This window comes from Acipenser ruthenus, chromosome 35, assembly GCF_902713425.1.
Source record: "Acipenser ruthenus chromosome 35, fAciRut3.2 maternal haplotype, whole genome shotgun sequence".
In the NCBI taxonomy this organism is placed as follows: Eukaryota; Metazoa; Chordata; class Actinopteri; order Acipenseriformes; family Acipenseridae; genus Acipenser; species Acipenser ruthenus.
In genome coordinates, this window is record NC_081223.1 from 11,126,081 (window position 1) to 11,148,241 (window position 22,161).

Genomic DNA, 22,161 nt, shown 5'->3' on the forward strand with positions numbered 1-22,161 from the left:
AAGAATGATATTTTTAAAAAGTATATAAAGAAGAAGGTGTGTGTGTGTCTGTCTGTTCCTGTCTGCATTCGGACCCTGCAGGAGCCAGCGCGACCAAACTCTGCACGGACTCCTCTTTCATCCAGGGAACATTTTACTGTTTTCAGGAGCCCCATTGCTGGATCACTACAGTAGCCGTCTATCTCAAATTAAAGAAATGTGAAAAACCAATAAATAAATACAGTTAAAAAGACAAAGGGGTCTGAGCGCATTGTGAGACACCCAGGATCGGTAACTTGTAGGAAACCATAATAGATATCCTACAGTAGTTAATAGAGTATTTAAATGCGCCTATGGGATTAATTTTACAGTGCATTTTAACATCGACCTTTATACACGAAGGCACGTTTTTATGTGTCGCCTTATTGATGAAATATACAATACAATACAAATATATAAACGCACATGTAAAAAAAAAAAAAAGCATGTTTTCAATTTAGACTTTAAAAGAATCCATTGTTTCCACCTGCCTGATGACGTCAAGCGGAAGAGAGTTCCACAGACGCGGAGCGCGACAGCAAAAAAAGCTCCGGCTGATTTAAAACGATTATTATTTTTTTTTTTTTTGAAAAACAAAAAGTCTCCTGCGTTTTATCGTGTGTGGCTCTGTGTTCCTTTTCTCTTTACTGTTTGAAATGAAAGTCATCAATTCAATCAGACAATCGCTAATTTACCTGTTTTGAATATTATTATTATTATTATTATTATTATTATTATTATTATTATTATTATTATTATTATTATTATTGTAGTAGTAGCTAATAGTAATATTAGTAGTATTAGCATTAATATTATAAATAATATTATTAGTATTAGTGGAATTAGTATAGAATTGGATGTATTATTAAACACTAACCAATTATTTATTGCGCGCTACGTTTTGAAACTCAAAGCACGACACAAAATGAAATCGCGTTCAAATTCTCAGCTGTTATATTTTCGGCACGATATCCGCAGCCTTTACCCACAGGAAACACTCGAGACGACGTCCTAATAGCTGTGATCATGGGATTGCAATATCTGTCTAGTGCAACAACAGCAGCAAACTAAACTCCATGTCATCTACAAGTGTGTTTAAATACAAGAAGTGTCTGACCTCGCTGAAGACGGTCAGCCTACTTAACCCGCCAACTCTGCTAATTCCCCAACGCGCCCCCACAGAACGGATGCGAGGAGAAAGCGGCACGGGGAGGAGGGGGGGGGGGTTGTCAATTAACTCCCTCTGTCTCACCACCTCCCTCTCGCTGAGGAAAGAGAAACACGTCTCTCTCAGAGAGTAATTACCTGCACATTACATTTCCTTAGCTCTTTTCTATCGTCCCCTTCACGCTTTGCGACGTTTGAGGTCGCTTAAGATAGCCAATGGGGTGCGTTGTTTGGGTTCAGTTTTTTTTTTCCTTTAAAATAAATCGGAGTTAATTCCCCGCCTATTATATTTAAAAAGGCCCCTCAGGCAAGTAAAAAAAAAAAACAGTTTAAGAGTCATGCAGGATGAAAATAAATTTAATTAAAGTCTTCTTCTATAAATAGGAGTGAATTTAGCACTTAATAAATGCTAGATAACAACTTAAAAGGGCTTAAAAGAAACCGGAAGTACCTCTGTTGTTTGGTTGTAGTTTATATAGTGGATCTAATTTCAACCCCCCCCCCAAGGTATTCTGGGAGATGTAGTCCTGCTACCCACTCAGACCCCAGGACTACATTTTCTTTATCCTCCCCTAATCTATCACGGATGAGCCCCAAACAGGGTGAAACACGTCTGCAGGTTGCCCTAACCCTGACTTTGAATGCAGAAGCCTTTTGGCAACTTTTGCACGATTTCATTGGCTCTTGTAATGCTGAATTAGGAGTTCATTTTTCAAGTACTTTCTAAATATCCTGCCTGGTTTTCTATAGCATGAACTGTGGTATTCTGTACCAAAGACGTGATTTCTGGACTATAGTGCTCACAGACCCCGCGTCTCTAATTGCATACGTCATATTTTTTTGCATACGTCTGTTAGGTGACTGAGTTCAGGAGCAGCTGTTCCGTTCAAGCTTGTCATAGAGATCTGTAACACAGGCTAGATTATCCTCTCTGTATATACGCCAGCGCCATCTAGTGTACAGCATTGTCAGCCAAGCACAAGCAAATCTCCAAAGTGGCAGATCACTAGGTAGTGCTTTTATTAAAAAAACACACTAGGCTGCATTACAAATATCTAAATAAATACAGAAATAACTAAGAAGTTATTTGCTTATCTATTCCTCTTCAGTACAGATATTTCAAAGACAAGCCTACAGAACTAAAACTCTGCTGCTTCCTGGTAGTAAATCACTTCCTGTGTTGTAGGCCGTGTGACCCACTACACAGGAAGTGATAAGATACCAGGCAAGTACAGCATTGTACATACATGCATTAATTTGCTTGTTCATGTCTGCATGTATACGGACACACATACATACATACATATGTACGTACACACATCAAAACAAAAGATCACGACCCATCGGTCCGGTTCCTAACAGCTGATTGATCTCAGAACTTTGTCAAGTCGGGTCTTAAAGGATCCCAGTGATTCAGCATCGACAGCGTGGCTCGGTAACCCATGGCAACCCATTCCATCCCCTCCCCACTCTCTGTCTATATCTACTTAATTTCAAACTGTGCCCTCCGGTCCGGATATCCGAGCGCACGCACACACACACGCACACACGCACAGACTACAAACACGTGTTTTGAGATTCTGAATCTGCAGGCAGGCGCACTCTGTCCCTGAGCATGCTCGCAATGCTTCATCAACAGCAGCCCTGATAAATACAGACGCATCGACCTACCTGGGTTGTGTTTTACCTACTGAACAAACACGATTCAACGGATCTGCCAAAACCCACTGAGTATGCACGGATAACAGCAGTCTCTTCGCTGGGCCATTGCTGCAGGCTCTCTCAGCCCAGTCCCTGTCATCTGGAAATCCCAGACAAACAGGAGATCTTGCCCGAACTAGGAAGCAGGTGGAGCGGGTATGGGTAAGTCCTCCTGTCCATCTGTGCACATCTCAACCAGCGAAAGTTTTTTTCTTTCCAACCTGATTGGTCTTAAACTGATGTCGCTCATCCATTCTGGTGTAAGAATTTCAATGGAATGGTTCAAACTTCAGAGACGAAATTGCGTGGCCTTCTTTTTTATCCTCTTTCCATCCTTCTTTCTTTCCCCTCTTTTCCATTTCTTCCTCTCCTGCATCCCGCAGCTCCATTTCCATCTATGGAATGCTGTTTCTTCCCTTCCTCTCCCTTTCCCTCCCTCTCTCTCTCTCTCTCTCTCTCTCTCTCTCTCTCTCTCTCTCTCTCTCTCTCTCTCTCTCTCTCTCTCTCCTGTTTAATCAGCATGTTAACGAGAGAGGTAACTAATCAATAATTTCAATCGCAAAGCGCAATTGATAATGCCCCCCCCCAACCCCCCCACCCCCTCTCCTCAAGCTACAGCAAAACCCTTGTCTCTCCAGTAATCAAAATGAACGATCATTATTAATGCATGGGGCCAACTTGAGAGATCGATCCAATTACCTTCATCTCACTGTCTCGTGGCTTATTCGTTTGGACTGGAGTCTCCATTTAAGTCTATGTGAATTGCACTAAATCCTCAGGCTGTGTTGGGTTTGTAGACAAATGAGTTTGTTTTTTGAACAAATCTCAAGGCTGCATGCGACGCAGAAATATCGCTACAGATTTGCAACAGTAGATCTAGCTTCTGGTACGTAGCCTGTAATGTTCTTGTGATTCATTCGGAGTGATTTCTGGGTTCATTTCCTCACTTGTTGAGATTTTTTTTTTAATCATTTTTTCTCTAAATCTGCCTTTTCCCGGCTTTGCATCGCTTTGAGATGGTCTGGATAATCATAAACCAACTATGTGAGAATGTGCCTTTTTTTTTCAACTTCAAGTCACATTGTCGCATTATCTGAAGGGAATGTGGAAGGCTGTTCGGTCCCCGGCAGTTAAGATTCTCCAGGCAAGGTCAGAGCAGCTCAAAACCGGGTATGGAAATAAATCAATACCCAGAACCACTCAAAATGATTTTAAAACACCATTACATTAAGGGAAATGAGAAAAAAAGCTAGTTGAAGCTTCTTACCCTTTGAGGTGTTTTTGATTACCTTTCCCTCTTTGTGAGTGAGGAAGGCATTCTGGAGGTGTGACTTGTTACAGTGATTTTGTGATTTTTTGACGTCTGCTCCTTCTAGTTATAACATTATAAAATCAACTTGCAGAGGTATCTGAACACCTCCAGATGCATCATTGATCTCCTTTCTATACCTGCCTGCATGAAAACACCCCTGGGGGTGAGGATTTCAATCTCCGCTCAGTAATCAGGGATATAGAAACACACTTGTGTGTGAAAATGTCAGACCGCTCTGTGCTTTAATCAGGCGTCTTAAACCACTTCTAAAAAGTCTCCTGCATTTTACCGTGTGTGGCTCTGTGCTCCTTTTCTCTTTACTGTTTTAAATTGCATGGGTGGCCTGTTAAAGTCATCAATTCAATTAGAAAATCGCTAATTTGCCTATTTGGATGATTTCCCTGGATTTTCAGTTCCAGTGGCTTGATTTTATGACTGGTTCTGTCTACAGTAAGAGACACCGTACACACACAGCGTATTACCTTCTCATAAATCACAAAAGCTGGTTCCAGGAGACCCCCAGGAGACCTAGTTTGAGGTTTGCTGTATCAAACCCCTCCAAGTCTCCCTGTCTGGTGTAACTCCCCTTGGACTGCACTGCACTGTAGCTCAAGTCACAGTGCAGTGGTCCCTATTGCACACTGTCTGTTAGGTGCTGGCATGGTACCATGATACTGGACTGGATTAGCAGCCAGAATTTTAACCACTGGGATTTCAAAATATGAAAATCTTAGCAGTTTTACCTATTTCACCAATAGCATCCCATTGAAGCTTGTGCTAAGTTCAGTGTTGAAATATTCTTATTATTATTATTATTATTATTATTATTATTATCTTTTTTAACCTAAATGGAGGAGGGTAGCTGTTGCCAAAACTAAGAATTCTCGTTCGAACTGCAAAAATGACCACAAGCTCCACGACCTTTGACCCAGGCTGTCTGCCTTCATCGCCAGGGCCTCCATCTTGGAAGTTGCGGTTGCCTAGCGACGGTATCCGAGGTGGCTGTTCGGAAGCCTAAGCTATCGATCCCTGAGATAATAAATGGTCTACAGCCAAAGGCTCCCCATTCCAACCTCAACCCTTCCCCCCTCCCTAACCCTACCCCCCCCCCCCCCCCCCCCCACACACACACACACACACAAACACCCTCCCCCCTCACAAGCTCTCAATAATCGAGTTAACCCTTTCCTCTCTGGCTGGCTTTGAAGTACTGAAAATAAAATACAACAGTATAAATGAAAGGACTAAACCAAGGGTGGCCAAAGTCAGCCCGTCTAGTCCTGGTCTTTGTTCCAAATCGTTTCACTGAACCAATTAATCAAACCTCCATCCAGACCCTGAAGTCATTCACAATCTCGTTTTACCTGTTAAACAAACCTGGAGTGGAATAATGGCCCCCCAGGACTGTGATTGGACACCCCTGGGCTAAACTGCTACTTCCTGGGAATCACTTCCTGTGCTGTAGGTCACAACTACAAGACCACCCGTGACACAGGTCTGAGAAAGTTGACTTTATCAGGAGCCCACCTGGCAAAAATAAGCATTAAATCACAAATATAAGTCTTTTGATATTGGAACTAAAATACAGTCCTAGATTTTTTCATTCACTACAACTGCGTTCATTAAAAACACACACACAACCACACACACACAACCACACACACGCACACACACACACACACACACACACACACACACACACACACACACAACCACACACACACACACACACACACACACACACACACAACCACACACACGCACACACACGCACACACACACACACACACACACACACACACACACACACACACACATATACAGCTTGGTTTTCTATAGTATTGGCGCCTCTCTGCGTACCCTGCACCACAATCCCAGCGGCCGCTTTGAGAGGAATGACCTCTTTAATCAGACAGGGCTCTTGCCCTTTGAACCCCGGCTTAATCTCCGAGAAGAGTGTAAACAGCGTTGCCTCGCACGGTCCGCGGAGGAGGAGGAGGAGGAGTGGACAGGGTAAGGGGCAGCGATGACCAGCGAACACTAATCTCTTACCCTCTTAGTACGAGTTTATAACGCATTCTACGAGAGAGGGAATTCAGAAGCAGCGCACAGCTCTGTATCCACGGAGAATCCGGATCCGATTCGAATCAATCACTGGAAATACTTCAAGAGAAGAAATTGACAAACTGAAAACTCACATTTCAAAAAAAAAAAAAAAAAAGCCACAACGTTTCTCTTTCTGATGTCTTCAGATAGCACGGTAGAAACAGCCAGGCAGACTGCTGCTGTTGTTTCTGATGTTATTGCTGTATCATATTATATATGCTTATAGATGTATCTAGTTTTGAAAGCAGGTATAACAACAGTCTACACAAAAAAAACATCGAGAGTAGATGAAAGGCTTGTGTTTTTAATCACACGCAGATCAACGTAATGTAAAGCAACGGGAGACGATACATAACTAAATTAAAATTTTAAAAAAATACAAGATTAAACATTACAATTAAATGCCAATAAAAAAAAAAACCGCAAAAAATAATATAGTTTATATTTTTTTTCGCGAAAGTAAATCGACACGTGACTCGTTTAAGACTTTGGGGGCGGGGCTGGGCTGGGCGGGGCGAGTAGGGGGGGGGGGGGGTCAATTTGCCCTGACACCGGCGCGTGCTGTCTGCCGGACACCCCTCTCTGACCCCCAGCTGGGAACAGCTGGAACACGTCATCAAGTCCGGGGGATGGCATCCTTTTCTTGAGACACAAAAAAACAGAAGCCACGCAGGAAGCCTTGTAATCGACTTCATCTTATTAAGCACCAAATGAATCTCTCTCTTTTTAAATACAATCTGCATTTATGTACTCGGATACATTCTAAATTAATATTTAAGATTATGTAAATGCTTTGGCTACAAACGGCTGCGTCCTGTTTTGAGCGACAATCGAGTAAGTGTGACGCGTTTCCCGTCATCAGAGCAGTGAAATTTCACGTCAGCTATGAAGCTCAACGCGTCTTTACATTGAGGGCTGTGTTTGCTGTATTAACAGTTCCATTTAGACTTTAGCGGTGAACAAAAACAGTCAGTTATCATAACAATATAGTTAAAGAGAATATTAAAATAACGGGTAGATGCCAGTTTTAAAAAATACTCCAAAAAATGACAGCTCGTCCTCAAATGAGGGTAATGGCAGCTAACGGGGGGGTCGGTCTGCTGCAAGAGAGACAGGAATGGGGGCTACTACAACTTCAGAGACCATCGATCAAATAGGAGAGTGGGTCTAGTGGTGAGAGCTGAGGAGGGACTGGGAGGGAGGGAGGCAATGTGGCTCTAGTGGAGCTGAGGAGGGACTGGGAGGGAGGGAAGCAGTGTGGCTCTAGTGGAGCTGAGGAGGGACTGGGAGGGAGGGAAGCAGTGTGGCTCTAGTGGAGCTGAGGAGGGACTGGGAGGGAGGGAAGCAGTGTGGCTCTAGTGGAGCTGAGGAGGGACTGGGAGGGAGGGAGGCAGTGTGGCTCTAGTGGAGCTGAGGAGGGACTGGGAGGGAGGGAAGCAGTGTGGCTCTAGTGGAGCTGAGGAGGGACTGGGAGGGAGGGAGGCAGTGTGGCTCTAGTGGAGCTGAGGAGGGACTGGGAGGGAGGGAAGCAGTGTGGCTCTAGTGGAGATGAGGAGGGACTGGGACGGAGGGAAGCAGTGTGGCTCTAGTGGAGCTGAGGAGGGCCTGGGAGGGAGGGATGGAAGCAGTGTGGGTCTAGTGGTGGAAAACTAGGCCACTTACTTCCCCTCAGCTCCAAACCACTGTAGGCCACAGATTCCCTCCTAATCTCTACTCAGTTCTAACCACAAAGCCACACTGCTTCCCTCCCAGTTCAGGGATGGGAATAAGACTCCTATTGCACAGCAGCTTCACCCATTCCAGGTTTTACTACAAGCTTGATTAGCCCCAGTGTACAGATAACAAGCTCAGAAAACAAACTCGTACTAAAACCAGGAATGGATCAGACTGCTATGCAACGGGAGTCTTATTTCCATCCTTGCAGTCCCTACACTTTTAACCACAAGGTCACAATGCTTCCCGCCCGCTCCCTTCAGACCCCTCATCCCATTCCATGTATGTATAAGGCAAAGAAAGGACACACAATAGATCTGATTCGCTCTCTGGAGTTCGAGAAGTTTCCCGGCCGTAACTTTGAAAAAAAAAAACCAAAACGCACGTGCATTCTAAAATAGATAGACAGATAGGAAAATTCACAGCGTGGTGCAATTCTACAAGCAGCGACTGAAGGGGATATAATGGGAGCTTTTCAATTAGCTGGCATCAAGATCAAACAAAACAAAACACAAAAGCTTTTTACGAATAATATAAAATAGCAATCAATACTTTCCAAAGTCTGCACAGTATATATGTGCTTGGTGTACTGTCAGGTACATTAGACTGGGGGGTGGGGGTGGGGGCTGTGCTATTGTGGGAAGCTGAAAAGCAGTGCTCAGGATGGCTAATGCTTCTCAAGAATTGGTTCAAGAGCCGGAGTTTGAATAGTGGTGATCCAATCCACTCTACTGAAACCATTAGTCAACGGACTTCAAAGGAAACCATTTCATTGTATGCGGGAGAGAGAGAGGGGTCACCCATTAACCCCAAACAGCTTGCTCTGAAATCCTAGTCGTCTTGACCAACCCGTTCTGCCTCTTGCTGGGACTCGTTTTACACAGAAGGAGGCTTCTCTTTAGACCGGGAGAGTGTGAGGGAATGGAATGGACTCTCGCCACGGCGTTGGTGCAGAATCTTGAGAGGGGTCCTTGACAATGTTTTGGTGATCGATCAGCTTCTGGGAACCGGACGGGTCAGAACGGTCCTCCTCTCGTTTGCAAATTCGTTTTTTTCGGATTTTCTGTGTTGCGCAGTCAAGCCAGATCGTGCTAGAACGTCCGAAATCTGAAGGTACCGGAATGGCACTATAATATCGATTTTCTTAAACAAAAAACTGTTATACAAATTCCCCTTGTATCTGTATACTGAACTTCTAGCGACACATCTAACAGGCAATGCATTTCTCTCATTTCTGCAAGTATGTCCACACAGTGTCGTTCTCCATCTCGTCAGAATGCTTATTTTATAGACGTGTGTGTGTGTGTGTGTGTGTGTGCGTGCCTGCGTGCGTGTGTGTGTGTGTGTGTGCGTGTGTGTGTGTGTGTGTGTGTGCGTGTGTGTCTTTGGCTTCGTTTGTCTTTGTGTTCACAGTCCTAGTCGATGCTCTGTTGCTCTCGTCTTTGTCTACATTTTTTAACCTTCTTAAAGATAACAGAAGTTCCTAATACTCCTTCCATTGCATCAAGAGGACTGATGGACTGACTCAGAGAGTCGAGCGGGAGATGGGAGTCATGTGACTTGGCTTGCCTGTTACGCGAGGTCCATCTCCACTGCTCCCCTGCTCGTCAGAGTTGAAATCTGCTTTGCAAAAACCTCTCTGTTGGCAAAATCACAGACCTCCAAAACAAGCCTAATTCCCTGAAGGCAATTCAGAATAATCGAACCAATTAATGAAGCGCTTCCCGGACTTGCAGTTGAGTGAGATGGGCGCGGTCCCCGGCCCTCCCCTCTGACAGTTTCATGGCGGGTGCTTCCTAATTTATTGTCCAGGCCCGGTGCAGTGCACCATTGGACCTGGCCTGCTTTCCTGGAGTCAGCGCGCTTCAGTGCAGCCGAGTCTATCAATAAATCAATGGGACTCCCGTCGTTAACAGCACCCCAGGAAGCTGCAGGCGCTCCCTATCGATTGGGACGGGGGGACAAGGGGGGGGGAGTGACCGCTGCTGTAGCCACGGGGGCTAAAGGTCAACGGTGCCTTCTGCTGCTCCATTGTCCATCTACTAATGCACACACCCTCCCCCTTCAACACACACACACACTGAGACACACACACACACGCACTGAGACACACACACACTGACACACACACACACTGAGACACACACTGAGACACACACACACACGCACTGAGACACACACACTGAGACACACACACACTGACACACACACACACACTGAGACACACACACACTGACACACACACTGACACACACACACACACTGAGACACACACACACTGACACACACACACTGAGACACACATACACACTGAGACACACACACTGAGACATACACACACACACACTGAGACACACACACTGAGACACACACACTGAGACACACACGCACACTGAGATCCACATACACACTGAGACACACACACACACTGACACACACACACACACACACACACACACATTTCATTTCAAATAGAAAATATTTTTATACCATTGAGACCCTAGACATCAGAAATGGCATCACCAATGAGAAATTTCACAATGAAAAGAAATAAATACAACTTGTAGAAACAGTTCATTACAGCCGGGCTCAGCTTTCTCCTCTCTGCTTGGGATCGCTCACAATGCATTGCGCGCCAGCGCTGCCTCAGTCGATATCCGTTTCCGCTGGGTCCTAGTGGAGACTCTATACTGACCAGTGATTGACTGTAGGAATAAATGATTGAGAAATAAAAGTTTTAGCACTACTGCAGTGTGAGGAATTGTATCGGGTGTAAATTACGCCTAATCCTTCGTATATGACAAAATCCGGCCTAACCCTGAACTCTTTTACACTACAGGACCACTTCCTGCAGTCTGTAACACCTTTAAATGAAGGGGGGTTTTAAATGTCAAGTGGTCAGTGATTCCCACCCCCTAACTGACCACTCCACAACCCAGACCCCTAATGGCTGACCTGGGGGTCACTGGGGTCGCTCTTTTGTGATCATGTTTACCTGACCTCAAAATTGGGGTCAACTCCATTATCCCATTTCCTGGAGATCTGTGTCTTAAAACACACGTGCATGCGCGCACACACACACACACACCAAACACTGAGACACACACACGCTGAGACACACACACACACACACACACACTGAGACACACACACTTGCACAGACACACACACACATAATCACTGCCTGTTCTGTAGGTCACTGTTGATTGAAACGTTAGACCACGGGTTTGACCTACAGCACAGGAACTGATCCGATCCAAAAGATAATGAAGATCTGGGAATGTTTGCAAAACAGTAAGAGACCCTGCCAGCTCAAACATACAGTACACTTTAAAAATGAATGGCAAGGCTCTCTCTCTCTCTCTCTCTCTCTCTCTCTCTCTCTCTCTCTCTCTCTAGTGTATATATCTGACAGGCTCCGGCAGATCTGCAAGGGTTTCCATGGTAACGGCTGATAGAGTGCCCCTATTGATCGGAGTGTCCGGTTGGAATTGTTTTGCCCATGAACCAACATTCTTCATGTCCCAGAGCATCGGGCTTGGATCAATAGCCTACAATGCATTCTCTTTTTTCTGTCTGAAACACACGCACGCACACAGACACACACACAGACACACACACACACACACATGCGTGCACACACATACACCCACACACAGACACACACACACACACACTTGCGTACAAACCTTTTAAATCCTTTAGTATTAAAAAGAACTGTAATTTGAGGTAATACCGGGATGGAAATAAGACTCCTATTGCACAGTAGCGTCACCCATTCCAGGTTTTACTGCTACCAGCTTGATCAGCCCCAGTGTGTCTAGCTAACAAGCTCAGGTGTGTCTGATTATTAAACTCACAGTGAAACCAGGACTGGATCACGCTGCTGTGCGACGGGAGGGAGTCTTATTTCCATCACTGTGATACTGTGGATTTTTTTTTACAATCAAAATAAAAAATATTGAAAATAACTGAGGAAAAAAAAAACAGTTTGGAGAATTTATTTCTTCTTGAAAAATAAGATATAAAGTCTAGAAGCGTGTTTTGTTTTATCCGTCCCCATACGAGGTCGCCGTGCATGAAAGGGTTAAAATAAAGGTTTGGGGGTTTCCCTTCAAGCTGTGTTTAAATGACCTTAGAAAGGACGTCCCGGTGGTCTAATGAGCCGGCATGGAGCTCCACCTTCGGTCTCCATTCAGGGGGGAGACTCGCCTCTGCAGGCCCATGAGAGCTCGTTTAAACCTGGCCTCAAGACCACAGACTCCCCAGTCAAAGCTGTGCCTTCATCCCTGACCAGCGGCAATCTGAGAGCCCTGAAATTTTAAACACCTTCTTCTAAGCTTTCATATGCAGATTATATATATAAATATTTTTTTTGGGCTATGACGTGCTATAACCATCACTGAGGAGAAAGAAAAACAGATACTAGTAATACAGAATACAGTCCTATTAATACAATCCTATTAATACAGAATACAGAATAGTTATTGCTGTATTAGATTAGTTCTGTGTCTTAAGTTCTCTTTCCTATACTGCTAGAGTGCTCTGCAGTGTTGAGAGTGGAGTTCTCTTTCCTATACTGCTAGAGCGCTCTGCAGTGTTGAGAGGGGAGTTCTCTTTCCTATACTGTTAGAACGCTCTGCAGTGTTGAGAGTGGAGCTCTCTTTCCTATACTGTTAGAGCGCTCTGCAGTGTTGAGAGTGGAGCTCTCTTTCCTATACTGCTAGAGCGCTCTGCAGTGTTGAGAGTGGAGTTCTCTTTCCTGTACTGCTAGAGCACTCTGCAGTGTTGAGAGTGGAGCTCTCTTTCCTATACTACCCCCAGTTTCAAGTTGCAGGAAGGTTTGAACAAGACAGCAAAGGATTTGACACTAGCCCAGATCAGACAGTGAGAGAAAGTCACACAAACAAGCCAGGAGAAGAGGAGCCAGGGTAGAGTACAGGGTAGCTGTTATTGATTGGACTCTGTCTGTCGGCAGAAAAACTGTGTTGCCTGCAGGACTAATGGCTTCAGCAACCCGGGCTGATCAATCGGGGCTTGTCAATACTGTGCGTCTCTGTGGAAATGGAGGATGGGGCCGAGGGGGGGGGGGGGGGGCGGTACAGAGAGGAATGAGAGGAGGTCCAGAGAGTCTGGCTGACATATGCAGAGCCATGCCTGTCAGGGAGAGAGTGTGGCTTTGTTTAAATTGGTGAGGGTTGGAAAAGACTCCTTATAGCGTAGCTATAGAGAGACGAAAGCAGACTGGACACAGGGAGGCAGTGTGGCTCTAGTGGAGCTGAGGAGGGACTGGGAGGGAGGGAAGCAGTGTGGCTCTAGTGGAGCTGAGGAGGGACTAGGAGGGAGGGAAGCAGTGTGGCTCTAGTGGAGCTGAGGAGGGATTGGGAGGGAGGGAAGCAGTGTGGCTCTAGTGGAGCTGAGGAGGGACTGGGAGGGAGGGAGGCAGTGTGGCTCTAGTGGAGCTGAAGAGGGACTGGGAGGGAGGGAGGCAGTGTGGCTCTAGTGGAGCTGAGGAGGGACTGGGAGGGAGGGAAGCAGTGGGGCTCTAGTGGAGCTGAGGAGGGACTGGGAGGGAGGGAGGCAGTGTAGCTCTAGTGGAGCTGAGGAGGGACTGGGAGGGAGGGAGGCAGTGTGGCTCTAGTGGAGCTGAGGAGGGACTGGGAGGGAGGGAAGCAGTGTGGCTCTAGTGGAGCTGAGGAGGGACTGGGTGGGAGGGAAGCAGTGTGGCTCTAGTGGAGCTGAGGAGGGACTGGGAGGGAGGGAAGCAGTGTGGCTCTAGTGGAGCTGAGGAGGGACTGGGAGGGAGGGAAGCAGTGTGGCTCTAGTGGAGCTGAGGAGGGACTGGGAGGGAGGGAGGCAGTGTGGCTCTAGTGGAGCTGAGGAGGGACTGGGAGGGAGGGAAGCAGTGTGGCTCTAGTGGAGCTGAGGAGGGACTGGGAGGGAGGGAAGCAGTGTGGCTCTAGTGGAGCTGAGGAGGGACTGGGAGGGAGGGAAGCAGTGTGGCTCTAGTGGAGCTGAGGAGGGACTGGGAGGGAGGGAGGCAGTGTGGCTCTAGTGGAGCTGAGGAGGGACTGGGAGGGAGGGAAGCAGTGTGGCTGTAGTGGAGCTGAGGAGGGACTGGGAGAGACTTACATTCTATGGAAATTCTATTTTAACAATTTCTTGAAAACAGACACACAGCAGCTCTATAAAGACAGGAGTCGATTTTAAAGACAGAAAGAGAATCCTAAATAAATAGATAGCTAAATAAATCAATCAATCGCCGACCAGAGGCATTAACTTAAAAGGGCTCCAGTTCTTCAACAGCCAGTGCCGAGAGCATTAATAGACTTTTCAAACACACGAGTTTAAAATATCCTGGCCAAGACACCGTCTTGCTGTGAAACCCAGAAATGAAAATAATGATAGTAGTCGGGCCAGCCCGGTCTAGTGACCTACGGGAAAGGAAATGAGTCCCAGGATAGAGTCAGCTGCTCCTCACCCCCAGCTAAAACCAGGAGAGAGAGAGAGAGAGAGAGACGGGGGCTCCCAGCGCTGAGATCCACAGGGACCCCCAGAACTGTGAAGAAGGTCTGGCTGTACGGAATACAGGGGCGCTGGAGGAAAGCCCCCTAAAGCTACAGCCTTGGAAAGCGCTCCCTGGCTGCGCTACTATCCGTAGGAGAGCTTGCACATCAATTGCTGATATCCGCCTACATCAGAAAAAAAAGAGACGAGAAACACGCTGAAATTGGCCAGCTGTACACAAAACACAAAATGCAATACAGCTGCGGACAAATGTGTTGTATTTAAAAAATATTTGAACAGAATTTAGAAATGTTCCTGAGCATCAAAGAACTACAAAAATGATATTTACCGGAAGCCATAATAGCGGTACAGTAGTCGTGTTAGATTTTCGAAATGTCGCATTTTTCCACTGTTGTCGGTTTATTCCGTTAAGTGTCTGGAAGACGATACAAAGCGGCGGTGTGTAATTCAATATGTTAACGTGACATTATTCAGCAGGTTTCATTCGACTCTATGAAACAAAATGAGTTCATTCTATAGGGGGGGGGGGGGTGCTAAACTTTTGGCAGGCGGTGAAATGACCCTTCTGACCGCGCTGTGTATTGAGGGGAGTGGACAGGGTGAAGAAGGGTCGATTCAGCTCTTCTTGAGCCACGCGGACTGGACAGTACAATAGCCAGGGTCAGGGGGGGCTCACAGCGACCCCCCCACCTCCGAGACACGAGGCAGCCAGTCCGAACTGATCAATAGACAGAAGGCTACTTTGCTGCCCCCCGCGCTCGTTATCTAGAAGGAGAATGGAGAGGAGAGACTTTGTTTTAGATTTTCTCTGATCAAATGCATTCCGCTTTGTCACCCGACAGCTCTGTAATATAAGTTTAACTGCTCTTAGTCGAACTCGCTCTTAAATGTAATTATTTACTGTATTCTTTATTTTGCACTTATTTGAATTTGATCTTATTTGTACCGATTTTAATGGACTGCTGTACCCTTGAGCAAGGTACTTTACCTAGATTGATCCAGTAAAAACCCAGCTGTGTAAATGGGGAATTGTATGTAAAAATAATGTCTAAAAAATAATGTAATTGTATGTAAAAAATAATGTGATATCTTGTAGGACGTCTGCTAATAAATAAATAAATAAATAAATAAATAAATAAATAATAATAATAATAATAATAATAATAATAATATACACCAAAAAAATAAAAGCACTGACAGTGTTATCGTAAACCGTTTCAATATGCAATCGTGTATTCAATTACTGTGTCGACCTCAACGAAGCTGGCTGATTCAGTATTGTGAATTCTGAATGTCCAACACTGAGTGCGGGAGAGGGGGGGGGAAACTAAACTAAACAACCCCCCCCCCCCCCCCCCCCCCCCCGCAATGACAGGGTTAACTTCAACCGAGCATCTCTGCTCAATAATCACCTCCTAAAAATTCATTTTCCTCCGGGCAAGGTGAAAGGGGTTGGGGTCCATCGCTTAATGCCCACTCCCTCCATCTCACCCAAGAGACCGGGACTTCAAGGCTTAATCAGGACATCCACAGCGCGGAGCCCGGGAGCGGCAGTAATCTCCGCCCAGGGGAGGGGTGACGCCCGGCGGTCAGAGGCGGGCTCTCTCGGGGCTTTGTTGCTGGCCAATGCGATGTCAGGCTGGGTGCATGTCTGCCGGCTACTGTCCGGCGAGAGATAAGCAAGAGCCGAATTGATATTCATTCTGGAAGGGCTGATTATTATCAAACTGAGGAATCTGTTGGGTTTTTTTTTTAACTGTGTTGAGTGACCCTTTGAAAAAATGCTGGATTACCGGAATCCTCAAACCGTTTTTCATTTAAAGAGACACAACTGAAACACAGATAATTTGACAGATGGAAAAGGATACACTAGCACTAGTTTATTATTATTATTATTATTATTATTATTATTATTATTATTATTATTATTATTATTATTATTATTATTACTTAAAACGATATATAATAATTAAAAAATACACATTTAGAAGCACAGCTACCGGCAGGAATGCGGTATTATGTATTTTTCATATAGATAAGTGTATATTTTATGGAGGGATTTAGTTTATCGAGGTAATAGCTGTTTTTTGTTGTTTGGTTTTGCTGTTTGGCATTCAGGAGACTGTACCGTCGCTCCTGCTCATCAGATTCGTCTCCCCGACGCTGGTATGGTTCAAACCTGAACATTATGTCAAAACACGATCCATCCTTCCTTCAGGATAAGATCCGCTACCTTTCTGTTTACAGCTCAACCCCTGATGATCATAACTAATAAAGCCGCAGTTTAAGATCATTAACTCTTCAAACATTTCTATGGGAAGCGATAGAGACGTCGATGGATGGGGTATGTCCTCTCTGCGCATGTGTTCCTGCGTGTGATCGCGTTTCCATTAATTTACACTTTCGACTCGCTTTTAATGCCAAGTCTTTTATGCTCCGATAGCCCTTTCACATTTTTTAAAAAAAGTCAGATCAGGTCGCTCCGGCCCGCATTTGGCTATACGCAACTGAGCAGGCTTGACTTTTTTAAAAAAGGGGCGAGAGGTTAAATCTGCACACAGCGGTGTGCACGTGTATTAAAACAGTCCATTGCTTCTGTAGTTTTGATGTGTTTGTTGTGCATGTGAAATCAAACCACTGTGACTATAAATAAGCATATTAGCGATTGTCTAATTGAATTGATGCCTTTAATAGGCCGCCCATGCAATTCATTTAAAACAGTAAAGAGAAAAGGAACACACGCATTCCAGCCACAAACACCGCGCCAATAGGAAACCCACGTTACCTGGCTGGAGGAAAAGCGACGCAGGTTTGTATTATTCCTAGAGAAGCTATAGGTTCGGTCCCCATCGCTACTGTCTGATTTTGTCTTGGCCGAAAGCCGAGTTTAATATTTGCAGGAAGAAAGTCACTCTGATGAATAGCAACGAAATCACGGGGAAGGGAAACGGGAGGGATAAAGTTGTGAAGCTTCATTGACTCCGCTAAGCCGTCTCTCTGCCGCCCCAAAATGTCAGGCGCCCCGCATTGAAATTAATAGTTATCCAAAGCGGCCCCCGCGGCTCACCCTATAGGGCTAAGCAGAGGTCAAAGGACGTGTCCTCTTTGTCATCGAGGCCCTCCCCCAAAAGTGTGCCTGCAGGATTCAAAGAGGCCGGGTTTCTCCAAGCATGGAAGGGCTCGCCAAATAAACTACAAAGGAACCACTGCACCCCGGCTGTGCGGCTTCCAGGGCATTCATCATCGAGTGCGCGATGGCAGGCTGTGATGGAGAGGGCTAGTGGCTAATTGAGCTCCCGTCCGTGGCTAATTGACCTCCCCTCCGCCCCTCTTCTGTCATGATCCCAGGGCCCCCGTGTCCCCAAATAAAGGGGTGGAAAAAGGGAAACGTGGATGTCTGGGTGAGCCCAGCCCGTCTCGCACATCATACAGCCGGGTAGATATACACGGACACGCCGTGTTGGAGGTTTGCTCAGCACCGTGTTGAGGGGTCGTTGATTCGATAGGGAGGCGCGCACAGCACGAAGAGTCAAAGGCATTTTTCAGCAACTTTCCGATTCTCCTGGAAGGGAGAGATTGATTCAAGCAGTGGTGTCTCTCATCTATCTATCTATCTATCTATCTATCTATCTATCTATCTATCTATCTATCTATCTATCTATCTATCTATCTATCTAATTGTCTCAATTGAATGTTGGTCAAAAGCATTCATTTTGTGCGCAATCTTGTTTTCAACATTCAATTGAGACCTTTTTTACCTTATATTAGTCTGCACCTCTGTTAAAATTAAGCATTGTACTGCAAGGACAGTATAAGCTTCAATCTTTTTTTTCGCTTTTTATTCTATTATTTTCTTACGATGTTTTAAATCACTGTGAATGGTTGGGGTTCACGTTTTTTCAATGTGTTATTATATATATATATCACACACTTCTTACATATTTCTCAGTTATATTTCCTCTTTATTAAGTGTATTTCTAATGATTCAGGAGTACCCGGCTGGATCCTCATTCTCCCTGGATAGAGGATCTCTGTGCTGTTTCTCAATTCTCTCTTATATATGTAATAAAACAGATCCACAGACAGGACCCTTAACATGGTACAATTGTACACACAGCGACTGAAGAGAATATAGAAATATATTAATTCTGATTCTCTGTTCTGGATGCCTGCCTTAGATACAAAATCCAGACTAGATAAGGCGCAGAGCTAGCAAGTGAACACACATACAATAATAATAATAATAATAATAATAATAATAATAATAATACATGTTTGTGAACCGAATATAGAATTCCTGCCTCCCATTTAAAAACTATATTTATTCATTTTTTTTAAAGAGGGGTTCTTGCTTTTTGTTATACTGGTAACACCTTACAGGAAACGAAGCTGAGCTGGATATATTTTGAACTCGGGCTCATAAAGCTGTCGATCCGTCTACGCCTTTAAATATATTATCAATGACGCTAACAAGGCGAACGATGCTGACTGCCCACCGACAGAGAACACGGCGATCAGCAGGGACTGATATAACCCGGGCCGCTACTGACACCCTGTGGCTACGACTGGCATTACATCACCGGTTCGGCTTCTGCTACAGATCAAGTATTTAACAAGCAATTTTCATCCCTCAGTGTCCTACTCTTTATTTAATGTTGGTAATCAATCTAGGTGTTTTTGCAATTACTCGATGACTCAAATACCGTCTTCGTCAATGAATCTGTGTGCAGGATCTATTCTATAGTTCTAGTCGCTTCGACAGATACAGGTAACTTAGGCTTGATGAGAGGATACAGCACACCTAGTGATCCACGTCGGAACACGTTTCCACTGGATCAGGGATCCCTCAGCCCCGGTCCTCTGGTTTTCATTCCAGTTGAGCTCTCAATTACTGAACTAGACTCTTAATTGAAAAGATAATTTGCTTAATTAGACCTTCTGACTTGTTTAAATCAGCTCTTAAAAACAGTTACAGATTTCAAGTTCGCTGTAACATTTGATAAGTAACGTGAACTCTGCAATTGTTTAAGAGCTGAGAACAAAACAAAACAAAAAGGTCAAGCTCAAAGCCGCAGAGTGGCTTCGCGTTCCCTCCTCTTAACTTCCTTGAACTTTACCCAAGCCTAGACAATTTGTCTGGCTTTTATTTGTTTAGCTAGTCGCCGACTCATTTGAAAGGAAACTATATCCTTGTGCAAACTACAGTGCAAACAAAAGTATTCCCATTTAGAGCAGGCGAGTGATCCACAGTTGAAAGAACGCGCGTTTCAAACCGACAGCACATTTTCAGAAATATCTTCATTTAACATTTACCAATCCGCTAAACATGTTTATAATTCCAAGAAAACCAATCAAACATATTTCAACAGGACATCCAAATGTGTGAGAGAGAGAGAGAGAGAGAGAGAGAGAGAGAGAGAGAGAGAGAGAGAGAGGAAGCAGTGTGCACAAACCACTGGGACTGAAAATCTGGAGGAATTGTCCAAATAGGCAAATTAGCGACTGTCTAATTGAATTGATGCCTTTAATAGGCACTATATATATATATATATATATATATATATATATATATATATATATATATATATATATATATATAACATAAGCAAAGCCAGTCAGCTACTGTTTCTTTTACTGAAATACAGACACCGTAATCTCAAGAAGTTTGAAGACTCCAAAATCTGAATTCAGCCGAGTCAAATCCAAATTATTCAAGCAATCAATATTCATAAATCAAAAAATATGATTATTTATTTTATTATTTGTAATTATATATATATATATATATATATATATATATATATATATATATATATATATATATATATATATATATATATAAATGTATGTATCTCATTTCAGCACCACAGAGTTTTATTTAAACATTTCTGCTCCCAAAACCAATTAAAAAATCTGTTTTCAAAACAATAGTCTTAAACTATCTCGGTTACTCATACGCATTACAGTTTGAAATAATAATAATAATAATAATAATAATAATAATAATAATAATAATAATAATAAACAACCTTCATTGTTACCTACAGAAAAAAGAAAAGAAATACAAACTTGAAGGAGGCTAAGGCAATCTTTTCCAGTTGTTCCTCTTGCACTGTGACCAGGCTATCTCAGAACCTGCAGCACACGCCTTACCACAGAAGCCTGGGTGACAGCTCGGGTTGTTTATATTCCCCAACAGTTTATCACACCCCACTATATACTTTTATATCTACTGCTAATATTTCACAAGATCATTTCAGTTTATATATATAAATCTAAGGGATGTAAAGCCGAGGGAACATGAAGCCTCTTTTTCAGGATCTTGAAAGCTGGTTCCAGGAGACCCCCGGGAGACCTAGTTTGAGGTTTGCTGTATCAAACCCCCCCCCCCCCCCAAGTCTCCCTGCCTGGTGTGCCGCGCAGCGCCCTGAAACCTACAGTCTCCTGAAACCAAGCTCCAAGCCGCAGTCGTGGCTTCGTATTCCCTTCAGCTTCAGCGACGGGCAGTATTTCTGATATCCAACAGGGGGCAGAGTGTTGTAGGGGGGAGGGACAGCTTAACGGTTCCACTCTGGTGGGACAGACGTACTTTAAACATGATTCTGGGAGCTCTGGTGAGGCCACAAAGGGTCTTTAATTAACTCAAAAATTATAACCAGGATATGATTATTTAAATATATATATATATATATATATATATATATATATATATATATATATATATATATATACACAGAGCGACTTAAAACATGGAGGAGGCTTGGGGGTCCAGTGGTTAAAGAACGGGGGCTTGATACCAGGAGGTTAAAATCCGAGCTCAGTCACTGACTCCCTGTGCGTGCGTGTGTGTGACTCTGCAGCAGCAGCAGCAGCAGTTGTTGGTGAAGCATAGTTCAGCCCCCTTAGTCTCTGTCTGAGGTAAATTCCTGTTTTTCAATTCCAACTTCTTTTTATAATCGGATTCCCATTTAATCAATTCGAACACATCACCGTTGATGATGAAAAAATCTTCAGAAGAAACTGGAATTGGGAATTTGATAAACAGGAAGTTAACCCCTAGTCCTGATAGGCTCCCTCTAGCCACGCCCTTCTGTGACACACATGCACAAACACCATTGAATCATTCTTATATTTGTAATCCACAGTGTTTAGGTTCTCTGCTCTTCCAACGAGACAAAAAATTATTCTTTAAGAAGAACAAACAAACAAAAACCCCTTTGTTTAATAACCTTAAGATAATAAACCTGTTTGATATGACGTGTGATGCCTGCTCCTCCTAGTATTCTCAATTCAGACCTTTCTCACTGAAGAACTGCCCTGTCATGTATATTATATATATATATTTCTGTACACATGTACATACTGAATAATCACTTGAATTGCTTGTATATAGACTCTCTACAGACCCCTCCCCTTGATCAGCAGCCCAGCCCCGCCCACACCCTGTTACACCCTCTCAGCCCCGCCCACACCCCTCACAGTTCCACCCTCTCAGCCCCGCCCACACCCTCAGTTACATCCTCTCAGCCCCGCCCACACCCCTCACAGTTCCACCCTCTCAGCCCCGCCCACACCCCTCACAGTTACACCCTCTCAGCCCTGCCCACACCCTCACA

At 44.4% G+C, this 22,161-nt stretch overlaps 1 long non-coding RNA gene across 1 annotated transcript in view; it reads left to right on the forward strand.

Annotated features, from left to right (window-relative positions):
• Positions 1-22,161, forward strand: part of LOC131705298 (uncharacterized) — a 141,010-nt gene that overhangs the window by 94,011 nt on the left and 24,838 nt on the right. The gene's annotated exons all lie outside the window — the stretch shown is intronic.